The following is a 12,194-nucleotide window of genomic DNA, read 5'->3' on the forward strand; positions in this document are numbered from 1 at the left end:
GATGGATGGTAGAACTGTTCCAAACTCAATTTTTCAAGAAGCCTGTCGACATAAACAACGTAGAAATATAACAACCACAAATTATCGTTCATGGAGTGAAAGACTGGAATCACTAGTGACGCACGTGCCCTTTCGGGCCCAGTTCCTCCTACTGTGAGCACCCTGAGGAATGGAACAAGCCATTTACCTCAGCGGGGTGGGGCGAACTAGCGTCCTTGCGCTTGCGCAGGATTGACGGCGTCCCAGGCGTTCGACGATGGAAGGCTTTAGGGGTTTGGGGTTCTAAGCAGTCGCTACGGTTCCTACAAGGTGCGAAACATTATTTGTTTTGGATTTCTCGCGGAACTCTAAATGGGAGACAGCTAATTCACCCTCTCCATGTCACAATGACGACTTGTCAGACGATGGGTAATAATATAATGAGAGCTGCTGCTCTTCTGATTTGTAGAACAGCCCTTTGAAGTTGAGATCGTTATTGCCATATCTCCTTGCCCGGCTTGGTGGAATTTATACTCAAACAGCCTGGCTGCACAGACTGCTTGCATCACTGTTTCCACGCATGCTGGCTAATTTAATGGGGAAAAAATTTTTTTAACGTACGTTTAAACCCAGGCCCTTCGCATTTAGCCATATCCTACCCATCCACACACACAACCGTTTTTTGAGACTTAGCTTCGCTAGATTACCTCGAATTTGGGATACTCCTGCCTCAGCCTCCCATAGTGCTGTGCCATCACGTCCAGCTTGATTTAATGTGTTTCCAACAAATGAGAGGGCGTCATGTGTTCAGGATATTTCTTTGACTGAAATACTGAAATAGATTACCATGGTTGCAGTCAGAAAAACACTTTCCTGCTGGAAGACCGATGATCTTACATCCAGAAAATAATTCTCTTTCCTTTTTTTTTACAAATCTCTTCTGAGAGCTGTGTGACTATTATAATTTTCAGTGTAATAATTACACATTTTAACATATCCACTTTGGCGGTTTTGTTTTTTGGTTTTGTTTTGGTTTGGTTTTTTTGTACTGGGGGTCGAACTCGGGACCTTGCACTTGCTAGGGCAGGCTGCAGAACCACTGAGCTAAATCCCCAGCCCTGACATAATTACTTTGTATTTTGGTAAATAGCTCAGTCATATTAATAAAAAAAAATTTAGCAAAAGAAACCTCCTGATGCTAGTTTGGAAACTGTAGAAACTAATGACTCCCAAAAGAGTTATGCAGATGGAATGATGGAGTTAACATCTTCCAGGAACTGAGAATTGTGCCTCTCCTAGAGCAAAATGAGTGTTAGGAAAACTTTTCAAGCTTTTTTGAAAAAAACTGAAATAATCATATGCTAAATAATCATGTGCCCACTGCCTACTTTCTACAATTAACATTTTCTTATATCTGCATTCACATGTGTCTATATACCTATTCTTCAATGTTTTGATACATTTCACTCCTGAACACCTCAGCATGTGTGAATAGCATCACAAAATAGGTTCTACAAAACAAATACTAGACAGATCAAGGTTTACTGTTTTAAAAGTAGACTTCAGGGATAGGGGTTATAGCTCAGTGGTAAAGTGCTTGCCTAGCATGCTCTAGGATACGGAGGTTCCACCCCCAGCATAACAACTAACAAAAAAAATCAGTTGGTTGGTAGATTGACAGAAAGGTCTCTACACTGAAAACTACAGTACTCTGAAGAGATAGGAGAGGCTATCAGGAAATGGAAAGATATCCCTTGTTCTTGGGTAGGAAGAACCAATATAGTGAAAATAGCCATACTCCTGAAATGGTTATACAGATTTAATGCAATCCCAATCAAAATTCCAACAGCATACCTCACAGAATTGGAAAAAAAAATCCTAAAATTCATTTGGAACCAGAAGAGACCTAGCATAGCAAAGGCAATTCTGGGCAACAGAGGCAAGGCAGGAGTTATCACAATCCCTGACCTGAAATTATATTACAAAGCTACTAAGATAGGGATGCTGATAAATTATAATGCAACATTCTTTGTTCTAGTCAAGAGATGGGTATAGGATATTGTAAAAATCCACAGTAAAAAAGTGCCAATTGTGGAGAATATTCTCTACTGTCATGATCTGTATGTGCTGTTAACAGAACTTCCTTCATTGGAAAAAAAAAAAGTTATTTTCCCCTTTGGATTCATTCGCATGATTTTGATACAATCTGAATAGTAATTACAACATGTAGATGAGTTCTTTAGTCTTTACCTTTTAAAATCAACCAGTTGACACAGACGGATGATTTACTAATTATTCCCAATAGCAATGCAAAAAAGATAAATTCCCTAAAAGGAGGGAAGAAGCAAGATGAGCAGGGATCTAGGTGGAATCACTACTTTTATAAAGTATGCAGCTGTTTTTGCAAAACAGGATTAAATGAAGATGAGGAAAAAATGGCAGTATTCCATTTTATGTTTATTGTTTGCACTTATATTTTTGCCTTTATAATATTTGCATTAATTTCTCTTATAAAACTTTTTAGTAAATTGTAAGAAATAGATTTCAATAATTTTTTTATACCAAAGCTGAATCATTTCAGGCAAGTCTGAAATCCCTGATAGCAACTCAAGGCAGCGATCCTGAGACCACCTGTGTCCTAGCTTGTTTACTTAGTGACACTGCATTCACTAAGAGAGTCTGTCAGGGAAACAACAAAGCCAAAGCCCGTTATTTTGCTAAAATATGTAAAATAGCATAAAAGAAATGAAGTACCCTGAACTAGCACCCTACCCCCCCAAGCTTATAAAAGAATCCCCTTAAACCGCCTATAAACCTTTCGAGGGTCCCCCACAAAGAATACTAACCATTTTCTGGACTTTATGGTCATCATTTATGTCTTTGTGGTTTTAACACCCAAGCATGAATCTGTAAAAGTTACGTTTAGATTTTCCTTTTTAAAAAACATATCTCTTTTTTCTTCAGTACTGAGGACTGAATTTTGGGCCTTCACACTGAGCTCCATTCCCAGCCCCCTTTTTTATTAAAAAATAAAAATAAAATCAGGAAAATAACATTTCATATGATATTGTGTTCTAATTAATAGGTCTCATTCAGATTTTGACAACTGTCCCAATAACGTCTTTTGTAAATAGGACAAAAAATCTCAAATAATGTGTTCTGGAACGATTCCTTTTTAGACTTAAAGGTATAAATATTGGATTATGCTCTTTCATGGTTGATAGTGTAGCCTACTGGTAAGAGCTCAGATTGCAGGTCCAAGTGGCTGGGCTTTTTTATTTTTCATTCTTTAGGTGTGGGACTTTCTTTTTGTTTTGTTTTGGTTTTTTGAGACAGGGTCTTTCTGTATAGCTCAGGCTGGCCTTGAACTCATTATGTAGCTTAGGCTGCCCTGAATTTGTGGAGCTCCTTCTGCCTCAGTCCCCCGAGTGCTGTGATTACATGTGTGTGCCACCACACCCGGCTGGGGTTTTAAAGCTGTATCAGTGAAAGCTGTTTGGGCAAATTACTTAACCACTTGGTGTTTCATTTTATCTTTAAAATTCTGATCATGCTTATGTATGTTTGTGGGGTTTTTTTGTACCGGGGATTGAACTCGGGCCCTCATACTTGCCAGGCAGGCGGCGGAACCACAGCCAAATCCCCGGCCCCATTATGTATTTTTAATGCTTGTTAAACATTCTTATGATTCTTACCTCCGAAAGAAAACAAGCAAACAAAGGCTTTCATGGACCCTATCCACATCCCCTTCCACGTACTCCTGGGGTCTCAGTTTTCTCACACCACTGCCTCATTTCAGTCCCACTTCAGCTGCCTTCAGCCTCACTGAAATGGATCTCTCTAATGTCCTCTTGATCTGCCTAACCTGATTTCTCAGCAGTGCCTGCTCCAGATGACAGCTTCCGTTTTGAAACTATGGTTTTCCTTACTCAGATGACAACAAACTCTCCTTTGTGTTCTCTTTACCTGCTTCACAATCTCTTTTGGGGTTCCCTCTTCCTCTACCCAACATTTAATTGTTGGATTTCCTTCACACTCAGCAAGTATGACCCTTTCTTATTCTACGAGGTCTCATCCTCCATCACTTCAGTTAGTATCTTTGGCAGTGTTTTTCAAACTGAGGTTCACCTCATCAACAGGTCATAAAGTCATTTCAGTGGGTCAAGACTAGCAGTTTTTAAAAAATGAAATAGGATAGAAAACATCGGTGTACCACGTGGTATAAGGTTAACAAGGAAACAACCCAAATTTCCATCAACAGATAAATAAATGGCTTTTTCCCTTCAGTGGAGTGGAATACTACACAGCCATACAAGGAACAAATTACTGATACAAGAAAACACAATAGATTGGGGGAAGGATCATGTAACTACTTAGACCTTTTATACCATATTTTAGGCATTTCTAGTCTCTTACAAATACTAAATTCTGTAACATGAAAACAGCCATAAACAACATGTAAACATGTGTTTCTGGGTTCAAATTAAGCTGTATTTATGGACACTGAATTTTGAATTCCATTTAATTTCTGGATGTCATGACATTTTTTCAGCCATTCAAAAGCATAGTCATTTTCGCTCTTTGGCCTCCACATAAACAGTAGTGGGCTCGATTTGGTCTATGGGCCATAGTTTTCTGCCCCCTGCCCTGGATGAACCTCAAAAACATTATAGTAGCGAAAGGAGCTAGACTATTGTGCTGTATTATACTTTTTAGTATGTATACTTATGGCTCCATTTGTATGGACTTCTGGAAAATGCATAATTTATAATGCCAGAAAGCTTGATGCTGATGTAGAGGGGAAACTGACCGAAGGTGCTAGCACATTTCTGAGAAGATAGAAATGCTCTGTATTTTATTTATTTATTTATTTATTTTGAGACAGGGTCTCACTCCGTAGTTGAGACTGACCTGGAACAAACTATGTAGCCCAAGCTGGTCTCAAACTCAAAGCGATCCCCCTGCCTCGGCCTCCCGAGTGCTGGGATTACGGGCGTGTGCCACCTCACCCAGTAATGCTCTGTATTTTAATTGTGGCAGGAGTTAACACAAGTATATACATCTGTCAAAACTTACTGAACTGCTCATGTCATACAGAGGCATTTTACTGTAGCTACATCGATAAAGTTGATTTTAAAAACCAGAGTGTATCGTATAAGAACAGTCATTATTTCTGACACTTGTGTTCCATGTAAATAAATACATAGAGGTGCAATGATGATGTTGAACTCATCCTCTTCCACCTCAAACCAGGGATTCCTCTCAAATATAAAAGGGCCGCACCATCATCTACCCAGTTGTTCAAGCCAGGATCTTGGCCTGTCCTCACTTATGTTCCCCTTCCTCAACCCTTCCACCCAGTCTTGCCCCTTCTGTCTGTCCACAGCTTCACGTCTGTCACCACTACCTTATCTACTGCCAATCTAAGCAGCCTCTGCAGCAAACCATTAACACAGAAGCAGCCGTAACTGGTGGAGGCAGAAATCAGACGCTGTTCGAAGCCCCCAGCTGTTCACCGTTCACAGAGACCACGAGTGTGTGTGGCCTGTCTACCTCTTTGATCTCAGCTGTTGCTTTCCCTCTTTTCTTCAGGACAACAAGTAATAGCCTTCTTGACAAGCTGTTTTCTTTGCTAAGATGGGCCTTCTTACTACAGCTAAGTTAGATAGAAATTAATATACAGCCAGAAAGGGATTGGGCCCTCAAGGAAGTCGAAACAAAAAATAAAGATGTCAGATTTGTGCCTAGAGACGAATCTGGGGAGAGCCAGCCCTCAAGATGGAAAAGCAATAGACAAGCCTGCCTGTCTCCCTGGAGATACACTGCAACTTGAGATTATACTGTAATTAGCACCACCTGGCCCAGTGGCCCCAGGAAGGAAGTCAGACACACAGGTGAGTGACCAGAACATCTGGGCCTATACTCCCCGCTTTCCAAGAATTCCTTTGATCCTTCCATGTACCCTTGCTACATAAGTCTACAATTACATGGAGACTTCATTGCATAAACGTGCTCGCCCATGGGGCTGGGTGGGGAAGTCCAGCAAGGCCTTTCATTATTTTTGACCTCTCCGTGAAGCATTCCTTCCTCGGGGGTACAGGACAGGACTCCTCTAGAATGAGAAGGGGCTATGATATGACGAGGGTAGGTCAAATAATTATTCTCCCTTCCTCCCTCTTTTCCTCTTTCTGTGGTACTGAGGACTGAACCCAGGGGCTTTGTACTGAGCTACATATCACCAGCCCTTTTATTGCCGTATTTTAAACTTTTAGACAAGGTCTCCCTAAATTGCTAAGTTGCCAGGCAGCACTTGAATTTTGATCCTCCTGCCTCAGCCTCCCAGAGTGCAGGAATTACAGCGCCATGCACAGCTGGGAATTCTTTATGCCCAGCTTCAAGACAAAAAGAAGAAAGATTAGAGTTTCTATGACCTATCCTTGGGGAAAAGACACTCTAGTTTTAAGGCCTGCCTTGGGTAGGGAGTTTTTAGCGAGGAACCATGGAAAACCCGTACGTACACGTATATCAACATACACACATCATAATATCACTGTGGGTAAGGAAGTCACAAACTAGGGAGGATATAGCTTCCTTTTCAGCCTCATTTCAGGTGATGAAGAGGAAGGAAGTTGCTTCGGCTCCTGCTCTGTTCCCACAGCCACAAACACTACATGTCTTAGAGATGCAAGGAACCTCAACACCACTGCTACCAACCCAGTCTCTTTTTGCCTACTGTTCTGTATGCCCATTACTACAATGACGGGTCTTGCAAAAGAGAGTTCAGGGCTGGGGTGTACCTTGGTGGGGGAGCACTTGCCTAGTATGTGCAAGGCCTTGGCTTCCACCCCAGCACTGGCAGAGTTTACTCACAGGGTAACCAAACATGAGTCGGGACAGGAGACCCGAGTCTCAGATCCGTCTCTGTGACGATAGCGTTCGCGGCACTTCCGGGATGCCGAAGCAGGGTGGTTGAAGGGGTCAGAAAGGCGAGTGGAGCTAAAGTGATGGCACCAGTGGTCTGAGCACACAGAGTAAAACTTCGCGGCTCTGGACTTTTCCCTGAATGAATACTTAGTAAATGGCAGATGTTTGACTCTGATAGCAATAGGTCACTCTCACCTGAGCAGTGGCTGGCGGTGTTCAAGACAAAAGTGTGCTCCCAGTTCCTGGAAAACAATTTAGGCAGCAGCTGCAGTTGTGACCCACAGTCCCAGGTCAGATATCTGTAGCAGAGGGGAAGGAAAGTATATTGCTCAGTTGCTTCACCTGGTGATAGAAGCAAGTCTCCAAAAGCAAGCGGGTGTGTGGGGGTGTCAGGGATTTAGCTCAGTGGCACCGACGCCTGCCTCGCAGGTGCAAGGACCTGAGTTCGATCCCCCGTACCGAAAATAAATAAATAAGAAAGAAATAAAAGCAAGTGAAACTAGAAGGTTTATTCAGGGTTTCCCCTCAGTGTCACACCCATCCTGAGGTTGGCCTCTTGGCCTTTCAGGCACAGTAGTCCTTTGGCTGTCAGTAGAAACCTCAGGGTTCATAAGAGAAGTTAGATTTTAGACACTGTGACTCAGCGGGTGTTTCTTAGTAAGCTCCAATTCATTTAAACAAAGTGAAACAATAACAACTGTAATAATCTTCCCTGTCATCATCATAATGTATTTTTAACATGATCCTTAGTTGCAAAGTGAAGCTCAGTTCCCACTTACTCCTTGCTGAAAGACTTCCTAAGGGCCCTGGCTGTTGACCCCTTAGCACAGCCCTGTGTTCCCAGGCACTGAATCACAGCTTCCACACCTGATGAAGCATCAGTTACCTTTGAATTAATTTGCCTTTGAATATTGTCTTTGTTGGAAGGCCAGATGAGTCTTTTGCCATTTGCTTGATTAATAGATTGTCTTTAGCTACTGAATTTTTAAAACTGCTTTTCTGAAGCGATACGTATACAACATTCTCTGTAAATCTATCTACGCCTCTTAAGCATTCATCTCTCTTTCAGTTCCCATTAAGCAAATACATTGAGTTGCTCCACAAAGACCCTCTTGGACTTGGAAGACAGATGCTTGTGTAGACTGTGGCCAATCCCTGGCCTCATAGGGTTTCTGTAGTGAGTAATGTAGCATGCAGAGAACTGACACACACATTAGGTGCCCAGTAAACATCAGTCCCATTGCTCTGAGGTTGCCAGCCTTAGCAAACAGTTTAGAACGACACAGTGCCCAGTGAACTTGGAATCTGGGATGATCAATGGAGAATTTTTTTAATAGAAGCATGTCCTAAATATAGCATTGGTCATACTTACACTTGAGTTATTTGCTGCTAATCTGATACTCACAGTTAATGGTATCTCCTCTATTTCAGGATCTGGCAAACCTAATCCCCCTCCTACTTTCCAGGTCCTAATCTCCTTTTCCAAGAACCAAATTTTGCCCATTATTTCTCTAACACATTTGGTTAAATGAACTGTGCAGAGTTAGATTTTTAAAAAAACACAACACTTTTCCACAACATGTATGTAGTTCCTTCCCTAGCACAAAATGGTGTTCAGTGAATATTTATCAATTGAATGAGTGAATGAAGGAACACGTGCCCGGACAGATAGTTCTGATGGCTGTGCACTGTGGGTGTTGAGAAATGGGGACTCTGATTTCAGCTATCATGATCAATTTCTGTTAGGTGAGACCAAAGGAAAAAAATACAAAAGCAGAGGTATAGTAGGATGAAAATGACCTCCCTCCACACCTTTTTTATTCTTATTTTTTAATTTTTTTATGGTAGCAGGGATCAAACTCAGGATCCTGTGCTTGCAAGGCAAGCTGAGCAAAATCTCTGGCCACATCTTTTTTTTTTTTTCTTCAAATGAACTCTTATTTTTAAACAATTTGATATTTACAGAAACATTGTAAAGACAGTACAGGGAGTTCCCACAAACCTAGAATCCAGTTTTTTTTTTTTTTTCTTGTCATCATGTAATATCACTAAGGTACATTTGTTGTTACATTAATAAACAAAACATTTTGGGGGGGTATGGGGAAGTTCGGGGATTGAACTGAGGTCCTTCTGCTTGCGAGGCAGGTGGTGGAACCACTGAGCTAAATCCCTGGCCTATAACAAATATCGATACATTGATATCAACTACAGCCCACACTTTCCATAGTTTTTTGTTTTTACTCCTCTAAAATCTTTTTTAAAATTACCTTTATTGGTACATTTTAGGACTACAATAAAATGACATTCATCATTGGAAATTTGTACCTTTACATGATATATCTTGGTTCTTATTTTTTCCCCATCCCCTGCCCTCCCTTCAACACCTCCATCCATCCCCTATTTACAAAGACTTTGTTTCCATTTTTTCATTTTCTTATATTATTTCCATTCCTTCTTTCCTTTCCTCAACCCTTCCCACTTCCCCTTTAGACCTTTGCTTCCTATATCACATTATCTATTATACATTTTGATCCTTATTTATATTTCAGTTTCTCACACCAGAGAAACTATTTGGTATTTACATATGTCTGTCCTACTGATTTCACTTAGGAGTTATCACCTCAATGTGCATACATTTAGCTATAAATGTCTTTAATTTTTCATTCTTTATGGCTGAGTAGTACTCCATTTTATTTTTTTTTTAAAATCCACATTTTCTTTATCCTCTCTCCAGTTGATAGACAATTGGCTGTTTCCAAGTTTTAGCTACTACAAACTGTACTGCTATGAACATGGGTGCACATATATTGCTGTGGTTTGATTCTTTCAATTCTTTTGGGAAGATACCCAGTAGGGCAATAGCTGGGTAACTTGCAGGACCTGCAAATGTACTACTTTACATGGAAAAAGGAACTTTGTAGATACGATGAAGCTAAGGATCTTGAGATATGGAGATCATCCTGGGTTATCTAGGTAGGCCTAATATACTGGAAAATGTTATACTGGTGACTTTTACTGTGAATGATGTGGCCAAAGCTCTAGAAGCTGGAAAAGCCAAGGAAAGGGACTCTCCTCTAGGACTTCCAAAGGGCGTGGGATCCTGCAGACCTATTTTAGTCTTCTGACCTTCAAAACTCAAAGGCAATACATTTGTTTTAAGCCATTAAATTTGTGGTAATTTGTTATAGCAGCAATTAGAAAATAATACAAGGGGTACACAAGGAGCAAAGAAAGATAAATTTGATGAGCTGGGAGCATGCGAAGCTGGGAAAATTTCCACAGATTTATTTGGGGCCAGTAGCAAGGACAAAGAGCAGAGAGGGCCAGAAATTGGCAAATGGGCAGATAAAAAAAGGTCAAGGAACCTGGAAATTGGCAGATTCCCAAGAACTGATGACAGTGGGTATATTAATTTGCTAGGGTTACCATAATAAAGTGCTCAAGCTGGGAGCTCAAACAATGGCAATTAATTTTCTCACAGTTTTGGAGGTTAGAAGTCCAAGATCAAGGTTACTTTGATTCTGAAGCTTTTCTCCTTGGCTTGCAGACAGCCACCTTCTCACAAGGGCCTCGTACATTCTTTTCTCTGTGTGAAAAGTTCTCACAAGGGCCTCATACATTCTTTTCTCTGTGTGATTTTTTTAATTTATTTATTTTTTGGTACTGGGGATCAAACTCAGGTCCTTGTGCTTGCGAGGCAGGCGGCAGAACCACTGAGCTAAGCCAGCCCAGTTTCCTCTTCTTTTAAGGACACCAGGCAGACCCCAATAACTTTATTTTAACTTAGCTATCTCTTTGAGGGGCTATCTCTGAAAACAGTCACATTCTGAGGTCCTGGGAATTTAGAGCTTCAACGTTTGAACGGGGGTGGGGGGACCTACTATTGTAGCAAATATAATTCACAGTGTTGCAGCTCTAGCTGGTATAACAGAGTCACGCTGAAAAGAATCCAGCACATACCCTTGAAGTTGGAGGCAGGTTTATTTTACTAGCGGTCTGATCTGAGATTTCTCCACAAAGAGATCAGCCCCGTCTTGGGGGTGAATAGAGTTTATATTTGGGAAAGGAGAGGTAAGGATACAGTGGCAAGATACTCAACATTAGTTCATTAGTTGAGGTAGATATATTTAGCTTGGATAGAAAGGTAGAATTCACATTATTTACATATGGTGGGAAGCAGGGGTCACAGAAACCCTATTTCTCACAAAGGGCAATGGTGGGAAAACATGTCCAGGTCTCACTTGGACTTGCCAGATGTGTTTTACATGCGGGAAGGGTCAGAGCTCAGAGACTCCTTCTGGTCAGAAATCATTTCCCTGTTTACCGCAGTTCAGCCTACAACAATGGGGTGGATAAAAGGAGGGATGGTCTGGAAAATAACTTGTCAGTGCCCCCAGATAGGAGACAGAGCAACATGACAATTCAGTGCAATGCAAAATGATCCAGAGTTGGATGTCGGTCAGGAGAAAGGCACTTTGGGACAGTATTTGACTCAGGTCTGTAGATTAGGTAATAGTATTACATCTGTGCTTATTTCCTTCTTTGCTGCGGTGGTTATGTAAGACATCAGTATTTGTAGAAGCTTGAGCGAAGAGTATATGGGAACTTTCTGTACTATTTTTGCAACTTTTTTTCTAAGTCTCGAACTATTTCAAAATTAAAAGTTAGAAATTTAACCAGGTGTCACTCGGAAGGCTGTAATCCTAGCCCTCGCGAAGCTGAGGCAGGAGGATTCCCACGTGTTCCAGGCCAGCCTGAACTACATAGTGAGACCCTGTTTTAAATCAACAACAACAACGACAAAAAGAAAAGTTAGAAATTTAAGAATTAAGTAAAATGGGGGTGGTGGGAGACTGAGTTGTCACCGTGAAGAAAAAAAGAAAAGGGAGGAAAATAAGTAAGGAGAATATAAGTTTCACGAGGTCCGAGATTTTTCCCTGTTGTCCCTGAACCCGTTTAGGGATAGAAGATGGGACCGCAGCATTCGTCTTGGGAAGAATTGATCACTGAGGCACAAGGGGAAGAAGAGAAGGCAGCAGGTACAGTGAAAAAAAAAGAAAAGACCTGAGTTTAACTTTTGACATTCTCCAAACGAAGCGACACCATCAGTACACTGTGTATGTTGAAAAAGTGACTTTTTTTGCACACGAGCCTTTAAAACACATTGCTGCCAAGGATTTAGCTCCGCGGTGCCGCGCCGGCCTGGAACACGGGATTGGACGCGCGGGTTGGTGCGCGCCGGGCGCCCAATCGCGCGCGAGCATCGGGAGACGCAGGTGGAGGTGGAGGCG

The 12,194-nt window shown here is 41.4% G+C and overlaps 1 protein-coding gene and 1 pseudogene across 1 annotated transcript in view; one reads left to right on the plus strand and one right to left on the minus strand.

Annotated features, from left to right (window-relative positions):
- Nucleotides 1–2,848, minus strand: part of LOC104855769 — a 10,668-nt pseudogene extending 7,820 nt beyond the window's left edge.
- Nucleotides 11–12,194, plus strand: part of Mpv17l (MPV17 mitochondrial inner membrane protein like) — a 22,698-nt gene continuing 10,514 nt past the window's right edge. The window contains exon 1 of the mRNA XM_033758707.1: nt 11–309. The gene's annotated coding sequence lies outside the window, so the exon portion shown is untranslated. The remainder of the gene's footprint in view (nt 310–12,194) is intronic.

This window comes from Fukomys damarensis, unplaced genomic scaffold (genome assembly GCF_012274545.1).
Source record: "Fukomys damarensis isolate Sample0158 unplaced genomic scaffold, DMR_v1.0_HiC HiC_scaffold_34, whole genome shotgun sequence".
Taxonomy (NCBI): Eukaryota; Metazoa; Chordata; class Mammalia; order Rodentia; family Bathyergidae; genus Fukomys; species Fukomys damarensis.